The sequence below is a fragment of the Bidens hawaiensis genome, unplaced genomic scaffold, assembly GCF_021521415.1.
Source record: "Bidens hawaiensis isolate Kalapana, Puna unplaced genomic scaffold, B.hawaiensis_p1.1 tig00045662_1, whole genome shotgun sequence".
NCBI classification, from domain to species: domain Eukaryota; kingdom Viridiplantae; phylum Streptophyta; class Magnoliopsida; order Asterales; family Asteraceae; genus Bidens; species Bidens hawaiensis.
This window is the reverse complement of record NW_027498144.1, coordinates 136,806-153,669: the sequence shown is the minus strand read 5'-3', so window position 1 is coordinate 153,669 and position 16,864 is coordinate 136,806. Positions and strand designations below refer to the sequence as shown.

At 34.0% G+C, this 16,864-nt stretch overlaps 2 pseudogenes across 2 annotated transcripts; one reads left to right on the top strand and one right to left on the bottom strand.

Annotated features, from left to right (window-relative positions):
• Nucleotides 1–1,230: 1,230 nt before the first annotated feature.
• Nucleotides 1,231–8,401, top strand: LOC143595909 (protein NEOXANTHIN-DEFICIENT 1-like; annotated as a pseudogene). The gene is made up of 10 exons (XR_013146610.1): nt 1,231–1,300; nt 2,264–2,384; nt 6,588–6,671; nt 6,989–7,052; nt 7,136–7,188; nt 7,306–7,360; nt 7,454–7,597; nt 7,655–7,716; nt 7,976–8,032; nt 8,189–8,401. The product of XR_013146610.1 is annotated as a protein NEOXANTHIN-DEFICIENT 1-like (transcript).
• A 77-nt stretch (nt 8,402–8,478) lies between these two features.
• On the bottom strand, nt 8,479–16,125 carry LOC143595913 (coiled-coil domain-containing protein SCD2-like; annotated as a pseudogene). Its single transcript, XR_013146613.1, has 18 exons — nt 15,757–16,125; nt 15,491–15,518; nt 12,992–13,154; nt 12,818–12,890; nt 12,697–12,738; nt 12,550–12,612; nt 12,294–12,343; nt 12,180–12,207; nt 11,926–12,000; nt 11,332–11,442; nt 11,196–11,256; nt 10,959–11,104; nt 10,249–10,356; nt 10,075–10,144; nt 9,625–9,666; nt 9,473–9,513; nt 8,834–8,960; nt 8,479–8,738 (listed from the first exon to the last, which is right to left on the bottom strand). The product of XR_013146613.1 is annotated as a coiled-coil domain-containing protein SCD2-like (transcript).
• Nucleotides 16,126–16,864: the final 739 nt, after the last annotated feature.

Below are 16,864 nucleotides of genomic sequence, written 5' to 3'. Positions count from 1 at the left end.
GAACTCATGGCTATATACGGTTCATAAAGGAAACCCTAGATCTAGCTAGAACGTTTTAACACTATAAAGGTTTAAACTTTATGACTAGAACGAGTTAGATCTTGAAGCCGTGGGGTTAATGGGTTGATAACGAATTAAAAACGGTTAAGGAGATTGGGTTATAGATGGTTAAAAGTATAATCATGGACCGTTTAGCTGTTATAGAATGGGATTAAAGGTAGGAACCTGAGCTGAAATCATCAGACCAGGGGTCTCGATGACCTGAGCCTCCGTCTGGGGTTCTCGGTCAACGCAAGAACTCGGTCAATACGAGTTCTCGGTCAAAGAGAATTCTCGGTTGACCAGGGTTCTCGGTGACCAGGTTCTCGTCCAAAACGAGATTCTCGGCCAAAACGAGGTTCTCAGTCAAAACGAGAGTTCTCGGTCAGATATGGTTTTCGGTCAAGTATGAGTTTTTGGTCAACATGGGTTTTTGGTCAAACAGGGGTTCTCTGCCAAGAGTTCTCGGCTGACCCAGTTTTTGTTTGGGCCTGACCCTAGTTGGGCCTAAGTGCCTTAATGGACAGATGGGCCTGACCTAACTAAACCCGCAAGCTTTAAGCCCATAACCCATCTAACTAAAAAAACCCAACTTAGAAAAGTATTGGTTAATTAAAATACCAGCTTAGATAAATATACGGTTAATTAACAAATGCATATTTAACAGTTAGTCGTGCACAATTAAAGAAGGGGATAACAATTAACGGTGAACGCAACAGGATCCATGTGAGTTTCTAGCCCCACTTCCTTGTTATGTTTTCGGGGTTGTGTGCATACTCCATGTGAATTGTTAATACACTTACCTTAAGTGGTAAGTGTATGCTTTATATGATTTATGTATGAATGAATGCTTGATGATGCATGAACGATCTTCGGATATTGCATGTATCGTCAAGGAATTGTTTAAAGATATGATTGATATATATATATATGATATACAAATGATGTATGTACGTATGGAAGTATTAATTATGAATGTAGAGAAAGGAATGGAAGGTATGGTTAAAGAGGGAACGAACCCTAATAATATCCGCGAATATATGGAACGGACCCTAATAATATTCGCGAATGTAGGGAACGGACCCTAATAATATCCACGAATGTAGGGAACGGACCCTAATAATATCCGCGAATGTAGGGAACAGACCCTAATAATATTTGCGAATATTTTAGGACGAGGTATATGTAAATATGTATGTGTACAAGGAAGAAGGAAGGTATAATAGTATGAACGCACGAATGAAGGTAAAGAACTACGTAGGTATATGTACCTTCGGGTGCGTATGTAGGAATGTGTATGGACGTATTGTATGTTACCTGATTAACTAGAACTCACTCAGCGTAGCTGACTTTTAGTATGCACGCAGGTGAGTAGAATGAGGCAGCTCACTTAAGGGGAACACGTGGTAATGGATAAGAGACTGACATCCAAAGACTCAAGTCGTTTTATAATTTATGTTTTGATTTGAAAGACAATATGTTTGATAAGACAAGTTATGGATTAATGTGTAATGTTCTATGAATGTTTTATTATTCCGCGAATATTTTTATTAACTCTGATAATTAGAACTATGTGAATGAGTAAATCCAACATCCAAATGTGAGGCGCCGGTAACGGGGCCTTATAACTACTTATTCACTGACTTTATTAGCGAGACTTTTTTTTCTCTGTTCCTTTAAATCAAGTTAAATGGTTAGGCAATGCTTAGTGAAGGGCTACAAAATGGGGCGTTTTGCGTCATGTGACGCTCAGACGGCAAAATGGTGGGTTTTTATTTTTGGGGTGTAATAGTGGAGGGGGCTACAAATCTGCCACGTCACCATATATATATATATATATATATATATATATATATATATATATATATATATATATATATATATATATATATATAGCAAGGTTAAAATAAAAAGACAATTTTTCCTAAGAAGTGTAGGAAATGATATAGACCCTTGGATCAAACATAACACATATGGATATGATTGTCCATAGGTTTTTATTATTTTTGAAAATCAGAATTAGTAGTTATTATAATACTTATTTTTTTCCTTTCCATGTCCCAATTTGTCTCAAAAACAAATTAAAAAAAGAACCTACGGCCTAATCAAACCAACAGCTACATGTTATCTCTATATCTTAAATTCTATTTTATTTTGACCAATTAAGGGAATTCCAAGGCTCCACAACTCAATTTCAGGTTAGAATTGTTTTATTTTTTGATAGGTTCTTCCGCCAAGGATTATGATGTCCATGTTTATATGGGTAAAGAATTGGTTGACCGGATCGTCGAGAATCGCGGTGATGAGAAGGCGGCGTCCGGAGACGATGAGGGTGGCGGTGCCACGTCATGTTTTTTAGCAGTGGTGATGAATCAAACCATAAAAACGTTTAAATGAAATTAAGTGCGAAAGCGTAAAAAAACCACAAGACAAAAGTTGCGTCACGCAGGACGACTTAAAAACCCAAGTAACAATAGTTAAAACATGTTTGCATATCAGAATGTTCAAAAACCATGCATGATCCTATACCGCGCTGCTCGCATCGGCTACCTGAGAATAACATACTAAAAGTGTCAACACAAGGTTGGTGAGTTCGCAAGTTTAAATAAAATAAAGTGTTTAGCGTTTTGCGTTCAGCGTTTTGCGTTCAGCGTTTTGCGTTACCAGATAGTGTTAAATCAATTATATATCGATAGGTAGCTAGCCTATACAACAAGTATTACTAAGTGTTCGACACCGAAGCTGACTGTTTATCAAGTGCCTTGTCACCAGGTCATCCAGACCATGGTACGTGTTAGCCAAAACTACACCCGCTCGACCTCCAGTCGAGTTTAGCGTTGGGTGGGGTTTGTCAAACCCAGTAGTACTACTCAACAGTGACTCGCTATTCCAAATATTAACCGGTTCGATGTGTAGGACTTCAATTGTTTCGTTTGCCACTTAGCCTTTACAAGTGATATATAATTTACTAACAAAATCTTAAATGCGTTTATCGGAGTATGTTATCTCCCCCAAGTGAAAAGCGTTTAAAACAGTTTAAAAGGGGTAAGTGAAACTCACTGTTTGCGAAGAATTCCCAAAATAAATCACCAAAGGATGCGCGTCACAGAAAAACTCTCTCTAGCGTTCTAAAACAACAAAGAGATTTTTCTAAGTGTCGGAACTATTATCGAGTCTCTAGACCCGGCACATAATACCTATGCACACAATGTGTTTCGTGTTTCGTTTGTGAATCGTGTGTGACTTTAACAAGTACATCTGTGATACATTGCATGTGTGAGCAATTATTTACGTGTCATGTATTAATAATGTACATCACTAGCAATTACTCCCCGTAAGGGCAATTTGGTCAACACATAACAATTAACTAGCAATTATTCCCCGTAAGGGAATTTTGGTCAAAATACGACAATTAGTTACCAATTATCCCCTGCAAGGGCAATTTGGTCAAAACACGATAATTAATTAACAACCACCATGTTTCATGCAACTTTTACAAAATTCAGCAACTAGTTTCTTAATAACAGAAATCTACTTGTAAACTAGTCTATTCCACCGATCATAGCATCTCAATTAATTTACCAAAAATCATCACAAAAGCATACATTTATTAGGTTTTCAGAACATATTTTATTTTATTTTTATTCCACATATGTTTCTCACAATGATCAAAACATTACAGCAAACTCATAACAGTCAAATTCATGCGCAACAGAATGTTATTTGAAATTTCCGTTAAACGAAAAATCCAACAAATGCAAGACCACTTGGGTTAGGTTCCTAACTCAACAAGTCAACTTCCAGAAGTGGAACCAACCCAATTGGTCTCGTAGTTCATGAGATATAACATTTACAAAACAACCTAACAGCAGGCCCAACAACTCAGCTTTGCACAACGTTTTTGTAAAATCATAAAGGTTAACTTTTACACGTCCAAAAATTGCAAATTTATATTCTTTAGAAACTAGACTCAACCTAGTTTACTGTAGTATCAATTATCTCAACCAATTTTCACATTTACACCCCGTTACAGTCAATTGAACATCAACAACACAATCTGTCCAGAAACTGTTTGCATCCAAACTCAACATATTAACTATCTATGGACCACAAATCATTCATATAACATTCTAGACACTATAACCACAATCCATGCATATCAATTTCACCATACATACATGGTTAGGGTTTTATTTGATCTCAAACTCAAAGACACAACAATTAACATGTAATAATATCAATACTAGTTATCAAATCATCATCAATACATCATCAAATCAAACAAAACATATGAACACAACTTATATACAAAAATCGGCCCTAGGATTTTTAATTAACCCATTAAAAATTGAAATTAAGTATAAAGGATGCAAAGGATAGTCGTTTATACCTTCCTAGCACCTTAATCTTCAATCAAAAGCTTGAAAGATTGCTTGTATGTGTGTGTATGAGGGCCGATCGCAAGGGGGGGGGTCTAGAGGCTGCCGTCGGGTTTGGGAGGGAGAGAAAGAGTGTTAGGGTTTTAGGTTTATGTTATTATTTATAATAACATGTTACACTTTAGTCCCTCAACTTCCAAATGTTACTTTTCTAGCTTAAATAACTAGTTCTAGCACATTGAGTTAACGTTTATACAATGTTATCACATAACACATAAGTCTAACACATAATTATCACATAATTATTGTTTTGACGTTTTTCGTTTATTCACCAATCGTTTGCGTCAACTCGTTTGCGTTTCGGTGCAATTCCCAAAAGACTACACATGTAGTAAGTGTTAAGCGTCATTTAAACCCTAGTTTAAATGTAATGAGGTGTGCGTTATAGATTCAATGATCTTTAAGTTTGAATTGACGGAGTTGAGTTAACGGAGTTAACCTGAAATTGACGATTGTCACACTTATTGTGGTAGTGCTTTTAGTGTTTATAGTTGATGTTTTAGTATGATGTTTATTGTGTTTTTGTTCATCATGTTCAACATAGTGTGTTTTTGTTCTTGATGTTCTTGGTGTTGTGTTTTAAATTTCGATGATAATTGTTGTGTTTAAAACGCGTTGTAAAATAGATTATGATGTTCTTGGTGTTTTGTTTTAATTTTATATTAAAGACTAAAATATGATAATCATAGATATAATATAGTGTATTTTTGTTCTTGGTGTTTTTTTAGAATTTGGACTAAAATTTGGTGTTATGTTTTATAACACACTGTAATTCAGCAAGGTTTTATGTTATGTGTTCTTGATGTTCTAGTGTGTTTTTCTGTTAATTCAGCAAGGTTCATATATAGTGTGTATTCATGTTACTGTGCTAATTATTGGTGTTCATGATATAGTTCATTAATGTTCTTTGTATTAGTTTTTAATTTGAATGAAAATATGATAATTAAAGCTTTATTAATTATTTCTATATATAATATAACACATGAGACGATTATGCCCTTTAACATATCTTTATATGCCTTCAAAATAAAGCACACCCTCAATTATCTAATATTTCCATCTTAACCGTTGATTGATAAGATCCAATGCTTCAGATTTCTTCCTACACTTTTTAGACACTCTCATCTTTTTATATAATATAGGGAGGGGTTATTCTAAAAAGATGAGAGTGTCTAAAAAGTATAGGAAGAAATCTGGAGCATTGGATCTTATCAATCAACGGTTAAGATGGAAAGATTAGATAATTGAGGGTGTGCTTTATTTTGAAGGCATATAAAGATGTGTTAAAGGGCATAATCGTCTCATGTGTAATATTATATATGAAAATATTTATTAAATATTTAATTATCATATTTTTATCCAAATTTAACATGAATACATACTATAAATAAACCTTGTTGAATTACCAGAAAAACACACTAGAACATCAAAAAAACATAACGTAAAACCTTGCTGAATTACAGTGTGTTATAAAACATAACACCAAAGTTTAGTCCAAATTTACAAAAAAACACCAAGAACATCAAGAACAAAAACACACTATATTATATCTATGATTATCATATTTTAAATCTAAAATTAAAACAAAACACCAATAACATCATAATAATTCTCATCGAAATTTAAAACACAACACCAAGAACATCAAGAACAAAAACGCACTGTGTTGAACATGATGTACAAAAACACAATAAACATCATACTAAAACATCAACTATAAACACAAAAAACACACCAATAATGAACACCAAAAATATTGTTCTTGACATAACACCAATAATAAAATCACAATAATAGCATAAACACACCAATAATTATAATAACTAATAATTCTCCAATAATAGCAGAAATTGGAATATTGAAGAGGGGAAATAGGAATTATAATAACTAATAGTTTTAATTTCCAAAAATAATAAAAAAACCTATAGACAATCTTACCCCTATGTATTTTATTAAATCCAATGGTCCAAATCTCTTCTTACATTTTTAAGAAAAAAATTGACTTCTTATTTTAACCTTGCTATATATATATATATATATATATAGCAATAAAATCAAATACAGTAATAGCTAGCGACTAACTGATAATTTGTGAAACTTTCCTCGCAGTGTTGTGTACCAGTTTCATCTAGTGAAGGCAGATATTGCTAGAGCTATCATTCCTAAAGATTTCAAATTAGTTGAAACTTTTGGGTATTATTTTATTTTTTCAAATTATAAAAACATTTAAAATGGTTTTTATATTATATATATATATATAGCAATAAAATCAAATACAGTAATAGCTAGCGACTAACTGATAATTTGTGAAACTTTCCTCGCAGTGTTGTGTACCAGTTTCATCTAGTGAAGGCAGATATTGCTAGAGCTATCATTCCTAAAGATTTCAAATTAGTTGAAACTTTTGGGTATTATTTTATTTTTTCAAATTATAAAAACATTTAAAATGGTTTTTATATTTAAATATTATTTTAATGCAAATACACGCACGCGCACACACATTGAAGAAGGTATACTTTGGGAGGGTTTTTTCTTGCAAACTACAATGAGAGCCCATTTGGACCCTTTGATGAGGTTAATTAATTTCTTCATTTAACTATCAAATTATCCAACTTAATCTATAATTAATTGAAAAAAAATTACCATGTTTTATTCAGCTTGTAACGATCGCAGGAATCGTCCGTAACCCGCCTATGCCAACGTCTCATGCGTAAGTTAATACTCACTTAAAAACACCAATAATCAATGTGTTTTAATCACTTGACTCTAAACTTAAATAAGTGGTTATGTATACTTCATTAAGTTATGTTGTTTGCATGAGTTTTAGATGGGCAGCAAGTGTTTATGTCAACAATTATAACGCGTGCACGCATGGAAGAAAGGTACTTAAACGTATGATCAACCCGAATTTGATATGTTTTAAATGACTATTAGCATTCCGACGATTGATTGTAAACACATGTAAATATTCTCAGGAATTCAGTCTTCTAAGTCAAGTTGCCACTTTTTCGAAAGCGAGCCAAACGATTCACGTAACTTTAGTCAACGGTCCTATGACAACAAGCCTCTATGATAATCAACACGAGTCTCCTAGTATGTTGATTGACATCTTACTCAAGGTGTTTTTTACTAGTATTGTTTATGTAATATGATCATGGTAATATTATGGTTTGAAGATGAATCCATTGAAGTGGGTGACTTTTGGCCCGACGATTAAGATGTCACTTCCGAGCTATAGGTAAACTTCTTGTTTTTCTTCGGTTTCTTACTTTCTGCAAGTCTTAATTGCCGACTAGTTATATACTTATCATATCTAAAAGATATTCCAGTGCAATATTATTCTGTTTACTTTTTATAGGATTACACGGGGCCAATATATATACAGAATAATATTACATTTGAATACCTTATAGATATGATTAGTATATAACTAGACAAATACTTGGTAAACCGGAAAACTTAAAAGACTTCGTTTATATGTTGCTTCGAAAATGTAGTGGCCGCACAGAGCATAGACCTCAGCTTCTAAAGTACAGTTGCCAGATTGAGTGCACGTTCGTTTTCGTGCCAAATTTTAACTTATTTGTACTATATAACATGTACTCATAAGTGTAGTCAAGCCAAAACTCATGTTACTAGACCACAAGCTCGAAAAGTATTCAAAATCAACTTGTGTTATTTTCGAATTTAGCCTTTGTACACTTGTGCAGGTTGAAACCTACATCGCCGGCAAGAGTTTCAGGATCACTTGGCCGGATTAATGCCGAAACTGAGCCGAATGGACATTTAAAGAAAAGAGAAATGAACATGTCGGTGATGCATTCAAAACCGATATTTGCACTGAGTTTAACTGCTTAAAAATGGAGGTTCAACCTCCTGTTGTAGTTTCACATAACTCGTTGGAATTAAACAAGATTAAATAATTAAATTTTTTACATTTTGTATTTTTTTTTCCACTTAATGTTTTATAAAATAATAGTATAATTAAACATGGTTGTAGTAACATCAATGATTGTATAAAGTTATGAACATATATATCAACTGAAATACATAACCCTCTTCTTACTATATTATGACATATATAAAATTGCCAAATTTATAAGAACATAACATACAGATAAAACAGTGATGTTAAACGACTGAACCGTGCAGTCAACTCATAAAGTGGAAAACATGTCGGGGATCAACTTACTTGCCTTGATGCTTCCCAAAGGCGATGCTCGATGCCCATTTTTTGTAGCTCCATTAACCCTTGCTCAACTGCAAAGTCATTTACTCACACGTCATCATTTTTTCATTACAGTTTCTATAATTGATTAATAAAATGTTAATGGTAAACGCTTATCGGAAAATACCATCAACAGCATCATGTGAATTTGGTGAATGTGCACTTCGGCTCATCCAAAATTCAAGTCGTTCCTTTGAGGTTTCTTCCTCTATACCAAGTCTTTTTGCTCTACTCCAAAAATAAGTAAGCCATGCCTGTAATAACATTCAAATCAATAATTATAAAAGAAAAAAAGAAACAAAAATAAAAACAAAAGGAGACAGAGAAGAGGTCTGGATAAACCTGTAAGCAAACTGAACAATCTGCGAACAGTTCAGATTTTGAACCGCTACGTTTGTTCATAAACTTCATTTATGTCCGTTAGTTTACATTTGTTTTAAGTTGATTAATATATTCATTTAAACTTTAGGCCAACACATTGTTCTTCACGTTACTTTCAACTGGTTATAGCTGTTCGTTCGTCTATGGTCGATTATGTTCATTGTGAATCGTGCATTAATACCATCAGCGAACGAACATAAACGAACACAAACATGCTCATTTTTTTAACTAACGAACACAAACAAGAAAACCCCATTCGTTTAGTTGTCTGTGTTTGATCGTTTGTTCATTTAAAGTTAAACGAACAAACACGAACATGCTCAGTTCGAGTTCATTCGGTTCGTTTACAGGCCCAGGTGTGGAGTTAAAAAACCAGAACTCATACCTCGTTGAAAAGAACATCTTCAGACTCCTCGGGGCTCAATTCTGCAACAAATACACATATCATCTGCCACACATTTCAACATATACATATATCATAAATGTAAATGTGTATATGTATTTAACTTGAACAATATCAAATTAGATGCAACTTACCGAATGCTTCCATAAACTTCGGGTCACCTGAAGACTTAACATCTGCATATAGCAAAATTCATTAGATCTTGATAAGAAATTAAGAATCAATACACATATAGAGTAAAAACTTCATAATCATAAAGATAGACGATAAAAGTAAAAAATACTCCCTCTGTCTCATTAAAAGTGTCAACATTTCCTTTTTTATTTGTCCCATTACAAATGTCCACTTTCAAAATTATTAGCCAATTTCCAAGTTTACCCTTAAACACACACAACTAACATTAATAAACAATGATGATGGACCCAATTATTAAGGGCATTATTGTCATTTGGTAAGCAAAGAAAACAATAATTTAATCTACCTTAAACTTTGTATTTTTCAAACTAAGACACTTTGACCGGGACGGAGGGAGTAATAAATAGTATGATTTATAGCAGGCTTGCATTTATGTTATAGCAATTTACCTGACAAACTATGTCGGGCCAGGTTCGTACGTCTCTGTTGGGCCAGTACCTGCACAATCCCTTCTTCAACCTGTAAAAAGACATTAAGAAATTTACACGGATGGTCCCCGTGGTTGGTCCAATGTCGGATTTAGTCCCTGAAGTTTAAAAGTTATGAAAATAGTCCCCACTCACCTTTAAGCATGCAAGCTCTTTTAAACCCATTTCAACTGTAAGCATGCTCTCGATATTCCCTTCGCTTGTTAAATCATTCAAGTCCTGCACAAGCTTACTCCTATTTTCCTGATTCCGGTCACATGTTTAATTATTGGCCCGTTATGAATCAAACGATTTGTGTTATGTTTTTATCTCAAATTAGTTAAATGGTCAAAATAAAGAGTTAGCTTAAAGGGAACGGGTCAAATGGGTCGAAAGTCAACCAAAGTCCAATTCTAATGTACTAAAAAGTATTTGCGGGTCAACCTATCCCATAGTTGTCAATAGCGAATAGCGGTAAATAGCGAGGAGTCACCTATACGCTAAGAGGTAGATAGCGACCGCTATTTCATATTTAGCGATAAAGGAGTAGAAAAGTTTTAAGCAAATAATTAGGGTTTGTATTCACAAAATAAGCTTTTACGGTGGAACTTGTGGAAGGTGCAGCTGTTTGGTCGATAAACAAGCCTAAAACATAGGTTTCTACATGTTTTTATATTAAAAAATAGAATAAAAATGGAAAAAAAAACTAAATACCGCCATAATCACGCTAAATGAACGATATTTATAATATAGCGGCCTATAGTCGCATACTCGCATCACTACATAGCGCGCTATAGCGCCCGCTATCACTGCCATTGACAACTATGATCTATCCTGGCCCGGCCATTTTTGACCCGTTACCCGACCTGCCCGTTTTTGAAAAGAAATTACTAGCCTTGTTTCCAGCATTCTTCTTTTGCCTTTTGCCCAGATGAAACCACAACTTCGAAGGGAAGAGGTGCTAAAGATGACCAATGTTTATGTTCAGACACGGCCACATCAGCACAAATACCTAGAAAACAAATTGCAAATCAACGTCAAAACAGAGCAGAAAGAAAAAATGTTTATGCAAAACAATTGTGTTGTTTTAACTTTTAACTTACCATGACGTACAGCCAGACCCCAGTATCGTGCAAGCCAACACCGTTTAAGTACTACTTTCTCCTACAATATTGGAATATATATGTATAATGGTAAACAAACATAATGGAAAGATAGGATGACTTTAAAATTGCATACCATCTCACTTTGAGTTAAAACCATTCTCTGTGTCATCGAGTGAAAAGCTTTGACTTCCAACTCGATTCCTTGAAGTTGGTCAACAACAGCGACAGCCTCTTCTTTTGCTTTCTGTTTCATACAAAAAGCGTTAATTAAGCTACATATATAAACAGCATAGATTAACTCTAGAGGTGGAAATATGAACGGGTTGACCAAGAACACTTTCTTGCTTAAACTTTCAAAATTTTTAATTAAATAATAGCTCGTAAATTGATTAGGAGGTTTTATGCATTTAAACTAAGAAAGTCCGCATATCCCTCAATGGGTTATGGACATGGCAATGGAGATCAACTATACCAAAAACTAGCTAAGAATGCAAGAATTATGAAATGCCAATGATGTTTGACTGTATTGTAAAAATGTTGTCTAAATGTGTAGTGATTGTACTGAAAGAGACATAATTATATAAAGGGTCCATGAAGTCGACATTTAAAATCACACAATGAGACACGTAGATTGTTTAATTGTATGTTGATAACATACGTTTAAATGTCATGCATATACTACTATACCACATTTCACAAGATCAGAACAGTGGCAAGAATGATTCACCTTGACTTCTGTCCGAAGTGAGGAAACTTCTTCATTTACTCCATCTTTGGCTTTTTTGGCCTCTTTAAGTGCAGCCTATCACAAAGTATAAGTATTTATGTCTTCTAGATAAATCAATAACAAGAAGCAAAATATATTTGACTGTTAGAAGCCAATGACATTTAACGGAAAAAGGCATGGAGACTCAACTCTTCATGAACATAGAATGAGAAAACAAAATACCAAAATAAGAGTCATTTAATAATTTAAGCAACCTCTCTTTGGCGCAATGCAGCTTCCTTCCTGCAACACATTAGAAATTCAAATGTTAGACATGAAATATATTTTGAAAAAGGCAACAAGAAATGAAATTAAAATTAAAATTTAACCTGCTTAACAATTTTGCTTCCAAAGATATTCCTTCGCCAAGAGAAGCGACCTGAATGAAAATAAATTTTAATGAGTACTTATGTTAACATGTTAAACATATACACCTACACACGTACATATGTTGAACATACAAAAGCAATTATAGAACATAATTGTCAGGAATTAAGGTGCCTTTTTATATACTGTCATTCCTTCTTTTTCAGTTTTGTACAATTTTAGACACCAATGTATAAGAGATGATAAAAAGTATATGACCTGCTTCTCAAGCTCCTTAACCCTTTTCTCTGCATCTTGACAACTTTCTTCAGCAGACCTAAGCTGCACCAGTAGATTGATTAATGAAGATTATATAAACCAAGGATACCACAATTATAAAAGTATATGCATAGATTACAAATTCACCTTCTCAAGGGCATTCTCATTCTCTTCTTGTAGCATATCAAGCTGCATGAAATTGCAAAAGTTAAACTCACATCATATTTTGACATCTGTAACATGTAACACTCGAGATATTTTTACATACTTCATCACGAAGCGCAGAAGCCTCTTTCCCATCTGCAAGTTTCAAGTTATTTTCTCCCAGTTCCATCGGGAATCTGCAATTTATGCCAAAATACAAACAGGTCACATGATTTTAAATATCATGAACACTTGAAAGACAAAAGCCATGAAGATCCTAATTGTTAACTGATACAACCTTTTGGTTGGCTGTTTCTTGGTTGGAGGATCAATTGGTGGAACAGCCATTGGGGTTCTCAAAGATGTTTTGCTTGGTGGCAGCATGCAATTTGATTTAGATGGCACTCCAGATAATGCAGATGTAATACGCGATGGCTGAGTTTCTTCTGATCTGGTCCTAGCTAGCAAACCAAAACAAAACATACAGTATTCAGCATGTTATGCTTATTAATTAAGCAGTATAGCATTCCAATTTTCAACTGGCTAAAACTTGACCTAATGTTAACTTGAAGTGCACATCATTTGTAGCATAGACTGTTAGATTCACCTAACAGGATCAAATTCAACAATAATTACACAACAATTGCAGCTTATTATTCACTAAAATTAACTTACAGGTCACATTATTAGTAGCATATACTGTTAGACTCATCTGATAGAATCCAATTCAACACTAATTACACAACAATTGCAGCATATTATTCACTAATATTAACTTACAGGTCACATTATTTGTAGCATAGACTGTTATATTCATCTCATAGATTCCAATTTATCACTAATTACAGTACAATTACTCACAAAGATTAACTTACAGGTCACGTTATTTGTAGCATGGAGTTACAGATTCATCTAATTGATTCCAATTCAACACTAATTAAAAAATAATCACATCATCTTATATTAAGATATTTTATTATTCACTAACTATTTAACAAATGAATGCAGCTAATAGCTCTAGGACAACAAAAACTAAATCAGTCAACTAGAAGCTAAAATCAAATTTAAGTAAAATCACCATAGGTAAAAGAGATCCAACGCTCTTATCATCTATTAGTAACAGATGTAACAGAAGGCCTAGCTAGCTAACCAGACCAAAACATACAGTATTGTTTGTTACTCAAGCAGGATAACATTCCAATTTCCAACAGGCTAAAAATTGACTTATTATTAACTTAAACATCACACTATGTGTAGCATACTAATATTAACTTAAACATCACACTATCTGTAGGCTACAGATAGTGTGATGTTTAAGTTAATATATATTCTAATTCAACACTAATTAAACAACAATCACATCACATTATTCACTAGTTGTATAAGAAATGAATACAGCTGATAACTCTAGGGCAGCAAACACTAAATCAGTCCACTAAAACCTAAAATCAACATAAAAAATCAAATAATATGACCGTAGGTAAAGGAATTCAACACTGATAAAACAACAATCACATCATAATATTCACTAATTATGTCACAAACAAAATCAGCTGATAACTCCAGGGAAGCAATCACTAAATCAGTCAACTAAAAGCTAAAATCAACATAACAATCAAGAAACTTAAACATCACACTATCTAGCTAAAATGTGAACTAATATTAAGTTATTAACTTAAACATCACACTATCTGTAGCATACACTGTCAATTTCATCTAATAGATTCCAATTCAACACTAATTAAACAATCACCTCATATTATAACATCATTCATTAATATTCACTAATTCTGTAACAAATGAATACAGCTAATAATTCTAGCGTACACTAAATCAGTTAACTAAAACCTAAAATCAACATACAAAATCAAGTAAAATTATCGTAAGCCTAAGGGATTCAACAGAAATAAAACAACAATCACATCACATTATTCACTAATTGCGTAACAAATGAATGCATCTGATAACTCTAGCGCAACAATCACTAAATCAGTCAACTAAAACCTAAAACCAACACAAAAAATCAAGTAAAATTACCATAGGATCCAATTCAACACTAATCAAACAGCAATTACATCATATTATTCACTAATTATGTAACAAATGAATGCAACTGATACCTCTAGGGCAGCAATCACTAAATCAGTCAAATAGAAGCTAAAATCAACATAAAAATCATCAAGTAACTTAAACATCACACTATCTGGCTAAGATTTGACCTAATATTAACTTAAACATCACACTATCTGTAGCATAGACTGTCAGATTCATATATTATATTCCAATCCAACACTAACTAAACAACAATCACATCACATTATTCACTAATTGTGTAACAAATGAATGCAGCTGATAACTCTAGGGCAACAAACACTAAAGCAGTCAACTAAAACCAATTCAGTACTAGTCAAACAACAATCACATCATATTATAATATTGTTCACTAGTAATTACATAACAAACAAACACAGCTAATAACTCTAGGTCAACAATCACTAAATCGGTCAACAAAAACCTAATATCAACATAAAAAATCAGATAAACGTACCGTAGGCAAAGTAAACACAGTGATCTTATGATTCCATTATTATTACTATGCATTCCAGACGTAACTGGCGGCCTAGTAGCAACACCGACACCGGCACCAACAGCATTAACATTTGCAGTTTTACTAACATTATAATATCATTCACTAGTAATTACATAACAAACAAATGCAGCTAATAACACCTCTAGGTCAACAATCACTAAATCAGTCTACTAAAACCTAAATTAAACATATATAATAAAATTAAACTTACCATAGGCAAAGTAGATCCAGCAATCTTATTACCATCACTATTACCATTACCATTACTATTACTATTATTATTATCATTATAATTAACAGCCTAGTAACCACCGGCACCGGCACCGGCACCGGCAGCATTGGCAGTTGTAGTTCTATTAGCATTAATCGGAGGCCTAAATCGGTCAATATTATTCACTAATTATATAACAAACTAATACAGCTAATAATAACTCTAGGTCAACAATCACTAAATCAGTCAAAGTAGATCCAGCATTCTTATTATTATTATTACTCGTAACCGAAGGCCTAGTAACCGCAGCATTAACATTCGCAACTCTATTATTATTATTATTATTATTAACCGGCGGTCTCCGGTTACTCGCCGGTGGCGCAAACCGAAACTCCAAATCCTCATCATCATCGTCGTTGTCAATGTGAGTCGGCTTAGCCGCCATGACCTGCGCGAGCCGCTGCGCCGCGGCTTTGGCGGCTACATTTTGATTCCGTTTGATGTTTGAGATACCGGAGTTTGAAGACGAAAATTGTGGTGATACCGTGCCGGAGATGTAGTGGTTGTGGTGGTTGGTTCGGTGGGTCCATTTGCGAGTGTAGATTGGACTTGAAGTACGTGTTTTGTCCATTGGGTGTAAGGTAGTGGAGATTAGTGCTAGATCTAGGGTGAGGTGAGGTGAGGTGAGGTGAGGTGAGGTGTGGTGTGGTGTGGTGTGGTGTGGTGTGGTGACCGTGCTAAAATGAGGTAGGGGCAGGAAGTAATTATCATGCCATATCTGATTTGCATTTGGAAAAAAAAAATATGTCCAAATCAGTCCGTGTGTATGAGTCGGTTTGAAGCGGTTTTAACTCAAGTTAGGGTCGTTTATGATGAAAAATTCATATAAACTCTAACAGCCCGTCTGCACACCCCATCGCGATACGTGATGGGGCCTTCACTGGTCCATCGCGTATCGCGATAAACCTTTTGGTCAAATCTTCATTAAACACCCATCGCGATACGCGATGCGACATGTCACCAGCAAACTTCATTTGTCTTCTCGTTTTGCGTGCTGGACATCTCGGGTCTTCAATACATGCATCAACAGGTTCAATTTAAGTACTTTAACGCTTGTGACCTGAAATACAATAATACATGTATGAAGTATCGAAGTTCCTATAATAAACAATTAAAACTAAGAAATAAACGAACTAAACAATATCAAATTAACCAACCATCAATATTCTAGCTAGTTATGCAAAAACTTTAATTAGTTTTCGCTTTTTCATACTCTTGGTGAAGTTTTCGTCTTGAATTCTTGATTTAGTTTTCACTTGAACAATTGATGGGATTTTACTTTTCTCTTGATCGGGTTTTCGCTTATATTG